The sequence below is a fragment of the Thalassophryne amazonica genome, chromosome 6 (assembly GCF_902500255.1).
Source record: "Thalassophryne amazonica chromosome 6, fThaAma1.1, whole genome shotgun sequence".
NCBI lineage: Eukaryota > Metazoa > Chordata > Actinopteri > Batrachoidiformes > Batrachoididae > Thalassophryne > Thalassophryne amazonica.
In genome coordinates this window covers 72,298,676-72,312,430 of record NC_047108.1, presented here as the reverse complement: position 1 = coordinate 72,312,430, position 13,755 = coordinate 72,298,676, and the positions used below count along the sequence as shown (strand labels likewise).

At 41.3% G+C, this 13,755-nt stretch overlaps 1 protein-coding gene across 1 annotated transcript in view; it reads left to right on the top strand.

Annotated features, from left to right (window-relative positions):
• LOC117512412 (chemokine-like protein TAFA-2) overlaps window positions 1-13,755 on the top strand; it is a 340,328-nt gene that overhangs the window by 238,831 nt on the left and 87,742 nt on the right. The gene's annotated exons all lie outside the window — the stretch shown is intronic.

The following is a 13,755-nucleotide window of genomic DNA, read 5'->3' as shown; positions in this document are numbered from 1 at the left end:
TCTACTATTTTATAATCCATGTTCTTATCCACATACACAGCCACTCCTCCTCCACTCTTATTCTTTCTGTTTACACAATTAAATTCATATCCATCCAGTTCAAAATCCATTCCTTTATCTTCATTGATCCATGTTTCTGATATAGCAATTATGTTAAATATTTTTTTAAACTGACTTAAATATTCTTTAATGTTGTTAAAGTTTGCATATAGACTTCTGCTGTTGAAATGGATTATTGATAATTTGTTATCCGTTTTAATGATCCGATTAAACTGTTCATCTGTATAATAGCAACAACTGTCATTGATATTTGAGAAGAAATTATTGTCTGGGTCTATATCGTGCTCCAAGTCCAGTACATTGTGGTCTGTGTATTTAAATGTTCTCAGTTCTACTTTTCCATGATCAGCAATCCTTTGAGTTATATCCTTCTTGTCTCCAGATGTAGATGAATAGGTAGTAGATGAATAGGTTCCTCTGGTCTGTGTCATGGTGTTGTGATGTGTTTGTGTCCTCATACCTTATTGGTCATATCTGTCCAGATCCTCGCTTTAAGAAACACTATTGTTCATATTTGTCCAGCTCCTCGATGTTCCTTATTGCCATGACTTTTGCTTGTTCTGGTGATCCGTTCAGTTTGATGAATATTTTACAGTTTGAAGTCCATGTGTGCTGGATTTTTCCCTGTTTCTTCAAGAAGCGTGCTTTCCTGGCGATGTCGGCATTCCGTTTGGTGAGATGTTCATTGATGAATACGTTTGTCCCTTTCAGTTTTCTTCCTTGTTTTAACAGTGCTGTTTTGTGTTTTCTGTTGATGAATCTCATGATGACGGTTCGTTTATCACCGTCATTTCTCCGGGGCAGAGGGTGGCACGCTTCAATGTTATTTAAATCCATTTCTATACCTTTAGATAGGAGGAAATCAGCAACCTGTTTTTCCACAGAGCTGACCTCCTGTTCACTGGGCTCCCCTCCGCTCTCATCTGTTACCGCCCGTGCGTAGGACCGTGGTTTGATGTGAAGACCTGTGATGATGACGTCGTTGATTCTGGTGTACTGCTCCAATTCAGCCACTCTATTTTCCAGCTGCACCAGATGCCGGTCTTTCTCGGCATTCTGGAGCCGTAATGCCTTCACCTCCTCCACCAGATCCATGATTGATTTCTGTTGCTGCTTCACAACAGAAATCTCCTCTGATAAAAAGTCCAGAGATTTTTTAATATCGTCACCTTCCTCCGCTGTCAGAACCTTCTTAGGCCCCATGGTCGGTTTATGAGCAGCTTGTCGATCGCCGATGTTAACAGCCTGTGTTGTTTGTCACCGGGATGGATCTGCACTGCGCTGGTGCCGCGCGGCCTCGGTGTTTCCGCGCTGATGGATCCGCGGTGGCTGCACGAGGCCTCGGGGAAGCGGCACTCGTGACGCGCGGCTCTAATGACGCAGCGCGCGGCCTCAGTGAATTCACCACGTTGAGCGGGCCTCGGACGTTGTTGCTGTCCAGTCGCGGGGCTAAGTTGCCGGTTGAGGTGGTATTCCCACTGTCCGGGTTGGCAAACACCAGCGTGGCAGATGGCAACTACAAACACCACCTCTGAAAACTCAGGTACAAACTTTTTGCAGCTCGCTCTGACGACACGCAGCTCTGACTGACTGTGACTGACGCAGCCTCCTCCTCGCAGTATCGATTGTGTAATGTTGTAAACCCATGTATGTATGTATAACTGTGTCCACTTATTCTGGAATAAAGCAGACAGGCTGTAGGCAGCACAAAGGGTATTAGTTGTCTGCTTATTAAACATCATAGCTGTTAAAGTCAGTTTTATAAGTCATCTCTGTTCACAAACCATCAGGATACATAGGAAAAGTAGAGTAATAATACCCATGCTTGGACACATCCACATGTGGAGCATGTTAACAAGCTGCTGTGATGCCTGAATGTGTCTTTATGTGCATTTAAATATTCATTAAGTGCTTTATAGGGAGTATTTATGGCTAATTGTTCGGGTATTGAAGGTCTTTATGTGGGCACATTAAGTTGATTGTGATGTAAAGGGGATATTTTATGGAGGTGATGCCTTATAAATGACACCCCGGCGGGTGGGGACATTCAAACTCCGTTATAGATGTCATGATGATTGAAAATCTGAACCCAAAATGTAGGACAGCACGTACCGAAAGCAGCAGTGAAAATAGTTCAAAATGTGCAAAACTGAGAATGAGATGACTTGGCATGGAGATGAAAAAATTAAAAGACAGGACAGGGACCTCTGATATGGAGAGATAGGACAGGCAGGACTCTGACAAAACGTTATTAAATATGCCCAAGATCCATGGAACATGGAGTTCCAACAAGACATCAACACAACAATCCCACAAACAAGCATGAAAACAAAATTGGACAGCGAGTCCAGCACCGGCACCTTACATGTTTGGTGCCAAGTCATACAAATTAATTCTACTGTGTGGCCTTGATACTTTATCAGTTTTATCCAAAATTATACCACTTTATCTTGGACAAACACACAACCCTTCCTTTGTGTTTAATTCATGTTGGCTCCAGGCTGTTTAACAGTGATGACAATGACTTTTGAGAAATTCTTCAGCTGTTCAAAGTATCTTGCATTGGGCCTAATTTCTGACCTTGGCCCATGTCCTTGACTTTTAACTAAATGGTCTCAATATCAAATCTCTTTTTTCTTTTCTCTAATATATGATGACTAACATTAACATCCACAACACAGATGTGTTACTTACAAAGGAGGCACAGGTGGATGATTACATGAACATGAAAGAGAGTGCACACCCACTAATACAAGGAGCAAAAGAAGGAATGGGAATAGAAAGGAACTCACGAATAAAGTATAATTCAAAGAAGCAGTGATCAAAATGAATCTAAAACAATCCAACAAAACACAAGAAAATGTGGACATAGACCAGACCTTGATAGTAGAGCCACATAGCATACTGCACTTAAGAAATGTAACTCATTTGGCTGTTTATTATCCAAAATTGAATATATCATTCATAACCGTGAGTGATATGTTTTCTTAAGCTTAGAATGAGGCCTTCATATCCACTTGAGAGTGGGCCCCCTCATGGAGGTCACCATGTTGCAATACCATGTTAATGCAGTAGCTCAAAAAGGTACATAGCAGGTACTTTGCCTTTCACATTTTACAACTTTGCTGGAAGATTGAAGAAAGAATGATGCAGGAATCAATGGTTACTCGTTCATATACTGTTTTATGGTTGCTAGTCCAGACTAAGTTTGTAAACCCTCATTTTTGTGAAACTGAGGATCATACATATTGCTTATCACAAGAGAAGGCAAGGGAGCATGAATCCCTGTCAGCAAAGAAGCTAAAATGTAAAAGAAAGCAAAATTGTGACCAGAGATGACATAACGCAATGTGCAACCTCACCGCTACACACTACAGTTAAATCCTTTAATGGTCCACTCAACCGTTTGGTAGAGGATATTGATATCTACTGCATTCGATTGAAAAATGTGAGGCAGTTATTAATAAGTGGATGGGCACCCAATAAAGGGCTTACACTGCAATAGTTACCATTTCTTCTTTAGAAATATATCTTATACACTGTATAAGAGTCAGATGTATGTATGTATGTATGTGAAGGTGTGGATGTGTATGTACACTCACACATCAACATGCTCCCCATGCAAGCAGAAGATTGCTTCATGACAAAAAGACACAAACTCTTCAGCCAAGATAACACCCCTGGCACACCTTGCTGTTTTAGCCAACGTATGCTGACTGCATTAAAAACGCTGGCATACACTGGTGTATGTGTAATAAGTTATGGGTAAGTATTGTATCAGTTAAGAGCAATTTGAAACATGCTGATATACATCACAATACACCGAGTACCTTAAAGAATTTTGGACATACACAATATTTTCGACGCGTGCCAGGGTATGAGTCATATGTTACTAGGCAGGACATAAGTTGTAGGTAAGTTGTGCGATTGTTGACACACGTTTCATGTAAGTTACTCATGAGTCAAAATACGTTCATTGATTGCTGTCCAAAGCTGCAGTCCTCATGCAAACAGACTTTCAAATATTAAAACCATTCACACACAGAGTAAATATTAAAGGATTATTAACCGAGCAGAGGTCCGTATGGGAAAATATCAGACTGAGGTGTTGACAGTATGGACCAAGCACAGCAAGCTTGCTTGGTCTCATATTCCTTACAGAGCAAGCAAGGTTAACAGTTTGTTTATTATATGACTGTTCAGAGCTGTGATTTCATCCTGTTGGTCTTCATTTTGCATGTCCACTTCAAGCTTGGTTGCTGTTAATTCCTCCAATTCAAACTCATCAGTATCACAAACTTTGCTCGAGAGAATGGTCCTCTCGTCGCTCCTAATTTCTTTGTTCGGTTTTTGTTGCACAGATCGTCATGGTAATGGTCTGTTATGGGAAAATATCAGACCAAAATCAGCAAATCAGAGCGTGCATACTGTTGTAGCCATATAATAAAAAGTCTTAATCTTACCTGTTTGTTTCATTCAGATTCATCATCACAGCCTGATGAAAACTTATCCACATAAAGCGTCCTGATTTTAGAAAACGATGTCTGAAATTACTTTAAGTCCTTGTCATGTCTGAAGAAATGTACAATTTTAAGGGCCGCTACACACATAACATGATTAAAAACCAACTGGCACACGAAAGAGGAATTGCATTTCCACTCGTGAAAAATCGGAACTGTCTCAAAAACCTCATACAGCTGTCGCCACAACCATTCGCACACACAAGCAGCTGAAAGACAGTGAATGCCCAGTGAGTGCCTAATTGATCCCTTTCTCAGCAGGTGTCAGCCAAATTCCAGTGTCTAAGGGGCCCACAAGTGTGGTGTAACCTAGCAACACACATGTGGCATGCCAGAGTGTTGGCTCCCTCCTCAACACATGTGGTGTGCATGTGTATCGTGTGTGTGTGTGCGTGTGTCGCAGCTCGCTACGCTACCCCCGCAACACATGTGGCATGCGGTTGGGGGGGGGGGGGGGCACATGCATGAAATGCTGATATGTATGTACAGACATGATTACATGGGCAGGCCAGCCACATTTGAGTGCACACATCATAGCAAGGTGGCTCTCAGGTGATCACTACCCAGCAACACACTGACAGCTGGAAATGACGGCTTAGTGCACACAACGTGTTACATTAAAAACACAGAGACCACAGCCAGGACAGGTATATAAATAATCACTACAATAACTACAAACAGAATTACATAACAAATAACTAAAACAAATGATCACAGAACACAGAAACAAAGACTGATACTTTGTTCTGTGCGCTGAAAGAACAGGTGGGCCTGGTCCCAAACAGCAGCAGCTGTTGAGATCTCTGGACCCACGAGTCATAGCTGGAGAACACGTACCATGTTTTGAAGGACATGACCTTACAACTCTATGCCATGTAGCGCGGACGTCAGCTTGCTGTCCGCACGTGGGAATAAATTAAAACATATCGCACGGCAACGCTGGTGAATATCGTGCCATGCTGAGCATCACCGCGAGGCGTGTGTCACTGTGGGATTTCCCCACTTTGTAATAATTAAAACACCTGTCACATTTGCAATGTGGTCACCAGTGGAGCACTGCGTGCTGCACACGCTATGCCAGCTGATGCGTTCATGACACGAGAGCTGGTTCTTCTTGAGACGAGTTCCCAGCTGATGTCTTCATGAGAGAAGCCCATCAGGCAATTCATATAAAACATGAAAGGGAGAACTGTAATCCACATCATTTCATTACTTCCTGGTGTATGTCTAGGCAGAGGCTAACTCCGCTCTTTATAACAGGAATTAAGTATTATAAATTGTGGTGTTTTAGTTCCATGTGCTCGCACTGTGTTTGTGCATGCAAACACGAGCATGCACAAAACCGTTGCTGCAGTGTCGTGAAGGCCTGTCCGACCATGAGACCTGCCCGACAGCAGGTGGAATGTTTCACTGTTCCCCATTTTGTTTTTGGTTTGTGGATTTTCTTCCAGTTTCTGTGTCTTCCGTGTTATGTGTGAAGGGGCCCTAAAGCAAGTCCCTCGACAGTTTTTCTGCTCCATGTGCATTTCTCAGTCTGAATCAGAGGACATTGGCTCTTTGTGCCGCAACAAGAAAATTAACTTATTTTAAATGTTGAAAGAGTTACAGCTCCTCATTCATTCATGTCAGTGTCTACAACAGATATCAGTCGATTCTTCAGCAGTCTGCAGTGCAGGCGAAGAAAATAAATCCCATGATCCACCAAGACAAAAATAAAATGTTAAATTACTCTGTTTTGCCTCTGTGTTGAAAAGAGAGTGCATGACAGCGTACACACCCAGGAAGACGTGCTCGTCAATATTTAAGTGTTCCACCTGCCAAACAAAAGGGTTCTGCCAGTGGTGGAAACGCAAACCAATTCAGACTTAACTGTTCCAAGACGTGTCATATCATGTAGTACCGACCTGAACCACTCAGTGGAAATGGGGCTGTCAGGATACACCTGCTAAATCATCAAGGTGTGACAGCTGCATAATTTATTAAACATACGCCCACCTATGCCAGCATTTTTACTATGGTCGGCATACGCTGGTTAAATCATCAAGGTATGACAGGGCCCTGAGTCCTCAAACATTATATATTCATTTTAACACATTTGCATAATTTGTTTTAAATAAAAAAAACATTGTCTGACCTCATTTGTGTTTGTTTTCTGTTTCTCTGCCATATTCAAACCCCATACAGTTACTGTAACAGCATCAGGGGATTCTGTGAATGACCAGATGTTTGGATGGGAAACAAATGGCTGCATGTTACCTTTTTTGATATTTGAGACAGGCTTTTGGGAAAGGCGAGAATCCATCCAGTGCTTTTGTTTTCATGCCCATGTGTGCATTTGTACCCAAAAGGATTTGGGCTGTGAAGCTGTGATATTGTAACAATGGTCTTTATAGTCCAGTATTACGTGTGTTTTATCTGTAGTTTTGGAGTGGTTGTTTTCTGTTGGCTGAGTGAAAGACAAACTAACCTCATTCCAGACGCACATCTGAAATTGTATTTTGTTAATACTTTAACTGTGAAACTGTTCAACTTTTAATTTCAATTTATTTAATTTTATATAGCACCAAATCACAACAAACCTGCCTCAAGGCACTTCACACAAGTATGGTCTAACCTTACCAACCCTTACAGCAGGGGTATTCAACTCAATCACAGAAAAGGCCGAGAGGGTGCAGGTTTTCCTTGCAACCACCAACTCTACAAGGTGATTTCACTGTAAAACAGATTCCATCTGCTCAAAGTGATGTTAATCAATGAAATCACCTGGTGGAGTTGGTAGTTGCAATGTTGAATGTCTTGATGGAATCTGACTGTTTTATCTCCATAGGGAAATCATTCCACAAGTCAGGTGCACGATAAGATAAGGCTCTGTGTCCTGCAGAGTGTTTACTCACCCTAGAGACACAAAGTAGTCCTGCTCCCTGAGAATGCAAAGTCTGAGCCAGTATGAAGGGTTTAGTTGGGTCAGCTAAGTAAGGAGGTGCTAGTCCATGAATAACTTTATAGGTTAATAGCAGAACCTGAAAATGTGACCTCCCAGAGACAGGAAGCAAGAGAAGAGATGCCAAAATGGGTGTAATGTGGTCGAACTTTTGGCTTCCTGTCAAGTGTCTGGCAGCAGCATGTGCTTGACTGTGGTAAACCAGAAAATAGAACATTGCAGTAATCCAGCCTAGAAGAGAGATGCATGGATCAGAGTCTCTGCATCAACCATAGACAGGATGGGATGAATCTTTGCAATATTTTGCAGGTGGAAGAAAGCAGTCCTTGTAATATCTGTAATATGTAGGTCAAAGGACAACATGGGATCAAAAATCAAGGTTCCTCACTTTGTCAGTGTGATGTGTGACACACGAGCCTAGGCCAGCATTAACTGGTCAAATTGGTGCCGATGTCTCACTGGACCAAGAACCATCATTTCAGTCTAGTCCATGTTTAAAAGTAAGGAATTGCTGGACATCCAGCTTTTCATCTTATTCAACCAAATGCCATATATTTTCTTCTTGAAGTAATCTAAAAAGTCTTGGGCTGTAAAAGGAGAGTTGTTTACAGGTTGTCTATGAATAAGTGTTGCCACCATGTCAAACAGGAACTTTGAATTATGGCTGTTTTTCTTGATCAAATCAGAGTAATAGGCCCACTTTGTAGCCAGTAGTGCATGCTTACAGTCTAGAATAGCATCGCACCACGTGAGGTAGAATAATTGTAGTTTTGAACTACGCCAATTTTTGTTTTAGGCCTAGCCTTATGCTTGAGACCACGCAAGTAATCAATAAACCAAGGTGACTGTGTCTTGGCGGGATGTGGTTTTAATATAGGTGGAGCAATCATGTTGAGTGTGGTTGTGAGCGCTGAGTTTAAGCTGTCCAAAAGGCTGTCTACTGAATGGTCTTTTTCTGAAAGTGATGCTAAGATATCAGGCAGTCAATTGCAGTTTCTGCATCCCTACAATGATAAATAAGGTTCTTGTTCCAGTAAACACTGCAACGAGACTGTAAACTTAATTGAGATCACTGGCTCACTTATTATCACTGACAAAACTGTCTCATGTCAAATGCAGATTCCCCAAGATGTGTTACTGGAGAACTAGAGTTGTTTTTATTCATGGCCAAACATTAATGTGTCCGCCAGTATGTCTTTTGTTTTTCTTGTTGCTTAATGCTGACAAATTATACCATATTTGTTGTCTTTATGATGCCTGATTCTGTTTTTTTTTTCTCTCTCTGTTTGAGGTGTGGCTCCATCCAGAGATGGGTGTGATGTCTGTTTCTGTAATCCTCCTCTCCTGTGCACTGGAAAAATTTCTTGTATATTTGTTTTGTGAATTGTTTTATAAATGTGTCGGTAGCATGGCCAAAGCAGAGGGTCACCACTTTGAGTCTGGTCTGCTTGAGGTTTCTTCCTCAGAGGGAGTTTTTCCTTTCCACTGTTGCCTGTGTGCTTGCTCTGGAGGTTGGTAAGGTTAGATGTTGCTTGTGTGAAGTGCCTTGAGGCAACTTTGTTGTGATTTGGTGCTATATAAATGAAAATAAATTGAAAAAACTCACAGAGCTTCAGTCAGTCAGAGCAACTGGTCTTTTCTGTGTGGAGTTTGTATGTTCTCCCATGTCTGCATGGGTTTCCTCTAGGTGCTCTGGCTTCCTCCCACTTTCAAAGACATGCAGGTTAGGTAAATTGGTGACTCTACATTGACCGTAGACATTTGTGCATGTGTGGATGTGTTTGTCTGTCTATATGTGGCCGTACAACAGACTGACATCCTGTCCAGGCTGTACTCCACCTCACGCCCTGTGACTGCTGGGATAGGCTTCAGCCCCCTGTGACCCTTGATGGTGTATATGGGTAAAGAAAATGAATGAATAAATATAGGCCTTGTATAGCCATTATGTGGACGGCCTTCCCTTATTGATGGTGTCCTTGAGATCTAAATCTGGTTTCACACAACTTTCCAAAACTTAATAGTAATAGAACTGAGGTTCTCCTCCTTGGCTCTAAAACAAGTTTGTCCAAATCTAGCAGCTTTTACTCACCGTAGACAACTCCATAGTTCCTCTGTCCCCCCCTTCCGTGATATTTTGAAGCACACCTCAATAATGTCACTCATAAGCATATTTCCACCTGTCGCTCACGTCTAGTTGTACTGCCATCCTTGTCAATGCCGTGGTGACATTATGCATTGACTATTGCTCTCCTTTCTGGTCTACCATTCAAGTTCCTCCATAAAATTCAATTGGTCCAGACCTCTGCTGTTTGCATCAAAACCAGAACCCCCTCAACTTCTCACAACACTTCCATCCTTCAGGAACTGGCTCAATTGAATTTAGTTTATTTATATATAGCGTCAGATCACAACAAAGTCACCTCAAGGCACGTCACATAAGGTCTAACCTTACCAACCCCTTGAGCAAGCACATTGGCAACAGTTAGTAAGGAACAACTCCCTGTGGCATTTTTGAGGAAGAAACCTCAAGCAGACCAGACTCAGAGGGCAACTCAATGCATAGGCCATTCTAACAGTAACAGAGAATTTGTTAAAACAAAACAAAATACAATGCAGAATAGGGAGCATAAAAACCACCACCAACAACAAAAACAAGAGCCCAAAACAGATCTAATTCCAAATTAGCTCCCAAAACCTTTAAGTCAATTTGAACAGCGCTTGAAATTCCCTGGCTCCCTGTCAAACACTGCATTGATTATAAGGTTCTTCTTCTTCTCACTTTCAGATCTCTCCATAAACTCTCCTTTCCTTCATCCGTGCACTCCCTCCTCCCATGCTCTTTGTCCGCCATGTTCCTCATTACACCTCCTGCTGGGATGAGGGTCTAGAGCATTTAGCTGTTCAGCCCCTCAGCTATGGAACTCTCTTCCACAGTCCATCCATGATACTGACTCTCTCTCCACCTTCAAATCCTGCCTCAAAGCTCGCCTTTTTAAATGTGCCTGCTCTGTTTGATCATTATACCATAGTTGATTTTACAGCTATTTTTGCTTGTTTTTTTATATATATATATATATATATATATATATATATATATATATATATATATATATATATATATATATATTTCATATCTTATATTATGCAGTTTTTTTGGGGGGGGTAATATCTGTACAGTGACCTTGAGTGTCTAAAAAGGCACCACATATAAAATTAATTGTTATTATTGTTAAAACAAAATGAGAGGATTGATGTTTTAAATATGAAAAGTCATCACCATTACTCGTTTCTATGTACACATAAATATTAAAAAAGCTATCATCTGAAAATCTGAATGCACTTTTGCACAGTGCTGTATCTCTGTGCATGTGAATCAGAATTAGAATCGAACTTATTGCCAAGTAAATTCTCACATACAAGGAATTTGATCTGGTGTCATTGGTGCATAAACAACAATAAAATAATAATATACTTCTGTAAGAAGTAATAGGTGCATAAACAACAGTAAAACAAAAAGGAAAAATATTTCTGTAAGAAGTAACGGAGTCAAATAGACAAATGGGCAAAACTAGGTTTCTTTCTATACTAATACTAACGCATGTGATCTTACATTAAAAAAAAAAAATCAACTGCCCGTGACAATGTACAATGTAATTTTTGCAGTTCACTGTGAACAGGTGAGAAGAAAAGGGTGTTTTTAACTCGCTGAAGCAGTAAGAACAGTTCCAGCTCACACTCTGAAATCTGGCAGAATTTGAACGGATTAACGGCACCTCTATTTCAGTTGCTTTAATGCTAATGTCTCTGGTAAATAGTCTGTGTATGGATGTGTTTGTGTGTATGTCTACTCTATAGAACAGCTTTAGTATTCTCACCAGCAGCTCCTCAGACATGCACTGATGGATGGGGTGCTCTTTACTGATGTACTGTGATCAATGCTGATGCAAGGAAAGAGCGCATGAGAGAGACGTAATGTGCTTCCTCTGCAAAGCTCTCTCTCTCTCTTTCACCATCTCCCTCTTTGCTGGTCTTTGGGTATTAATCCTGCTCTTTCTGTGAGTTTCCCACTCTGTTGATCCGGCCAGTATCTGCATATGCTGCCCTCTCACCGACATCATCCCTTTACCTCATGTGACACAGTGCTTCCATGCACCGTACATGACACACACAGGGCAACTCTCACAAGATTATTCGATTATATCTTGAGTGCACGAAGTTCAGCATTTGCACAAGAGCTGGTGTGCATAGGCCTATAACGAGGACACAGATATCTTGTTTGTGTCACTGTCCAGCCTAGCTTCTTATGTTGTGTAAATGTGGTTAAGAAGCTTTTTTTTTAGTCTTTTGCTGTTGTGAGTTAAATAAAAAAATCACTAACGCAGCTTCACTAATCCTCTCGCACAACTAATCCGAGTAGAACCCTGCTGTAAATACTGTGTGGGCCACATTAAAGTACAAATCACACAATCCCTCTCTGAGTGTTTTATGCTTATTTTGGTGCAGATTAATTGAAAACTATTTTTCATCTGAGAGAGAGATGTGCCAGAAATAACAAATGCTTCCTGGTTGGGCTTGTTTATGTGGTTACTGTATGGTTATGTATATGCGGTGTTTAAATTGAATTCTGTGTGGGAATCAATACACAGCTTTGTGTGTCTGAGATAGATAGTGGTCATAGAAATGGATCCCCTGCGACGTCTGAATACAGAGGTCAGGATGTGGGTTTTGTGTGTTGTAACCTAAAGCTTTTATGTTATGCAAGTTTCATTGAAATGAATATCAATGACATTCTTAATCACCTCATGTGCATGGACAGCGGCGTCTGGATCTGACACCAAGTTGCTTTTCCTGTGGTTTGACTGTCCAAACATATAAGATTAAATAATATTTCGACTCAGGTTGTGGTATGACCAAGGCATTCATCACAGAATGGCCATCCATCCTTCCATTCATTCATGCAGTTAAACCGCTATACAATCAAACTTCCATTCAAATATCCATTTAGCTATACATATAGATTCCTCGTACACTGCTTGAATGACTGTCAAACAAACAGTTACAGTACTTCAAGAAACTCGGTTAAGGCAACTGCAAGTCATATGCCTTAACTGAGTTTCTTGAAGTACTGTAACTGTTTGTTTGACACAGTCATTCAAGCAGTGTACGAGGAATCTCCACAGAGACTTGGTACAAAAGATATCTCATCCTCACCTTAGTTCACTGATTAGCGTCCAGCTTTCACAACCATACAGTACGACTGGAAGCACCAGAACTCTAAAGCTCTGGACTGTCATTCTTCTGCAAAGGTATCTCAATTGACAAACCCCTCTGCCCAGGAAACTCATGCTTTCATAAGCTCTTCATAGCTGATCTCAAAGTCAGAGGTCCCATAGATATGAATCTCATTGCCAAGATAAGTCAATCTTCCAACAAGTGCAGCACTTTCAGAGATAAAACCGAGTCCAGTCTTTTTGAAACTCCATCAGGTATATGGTGAGAGTTCACAAACTGGGCACTTATTGGCCCTGCAGTTCCAAAGAAATTCCCATCATGTTCCCATGAAAACATATCATAAATGATCTCCTTTGCTTCACCGTCGGTATACCATGTGCAACGGTGCTGCTCTGGATGCTGAAAGCAGGATACTGCAACTCATAATCCCAGACTTGAGAAGTCAAACCTATTTATGGCATGATTACCAGATCAGCAGACAGCAGCCGGTCTGCTCTGTGTCAGCCTGATCTTGTCAGATCTCAGAAGCTGAGCAGAGCAGGATCTGGTTAGTACTTGGATGGGAGACCTCCTTGGAATGCCAGCGGCTGTGTGTTTTTCCAGGTAAAACTGGAGTTGCGTCAGGAAGGGCATCCGGCATAAGTGCCAATTACCAATGCGGATCTGGCTGTATCCGCTGTGGCGACCCTGAACAAAACCGGGGGCAGTCGAGTGAACAACAACATATGTCAAGTACTCATCCATCCATTTCCATTTGTCCATCTGTCCAATCAAACTATCCATTAATCCATTCTAACTGGCAATCAAGGCAAAGTCCATCCATCCATGGATTTGATGTAATTAAAATGGGTCACATGATATACAGTGAGGAAAATAAGTATTTGAACACCCTGTGATTTTGCAAGTTCTCCCACTTAAAAATTGTGGAGGGATCTGAAATTTTCATCTTAGGTGCACGTCCACTGTGAGAGACATAATCTAAAGAAAAACAAAATCCGGAAA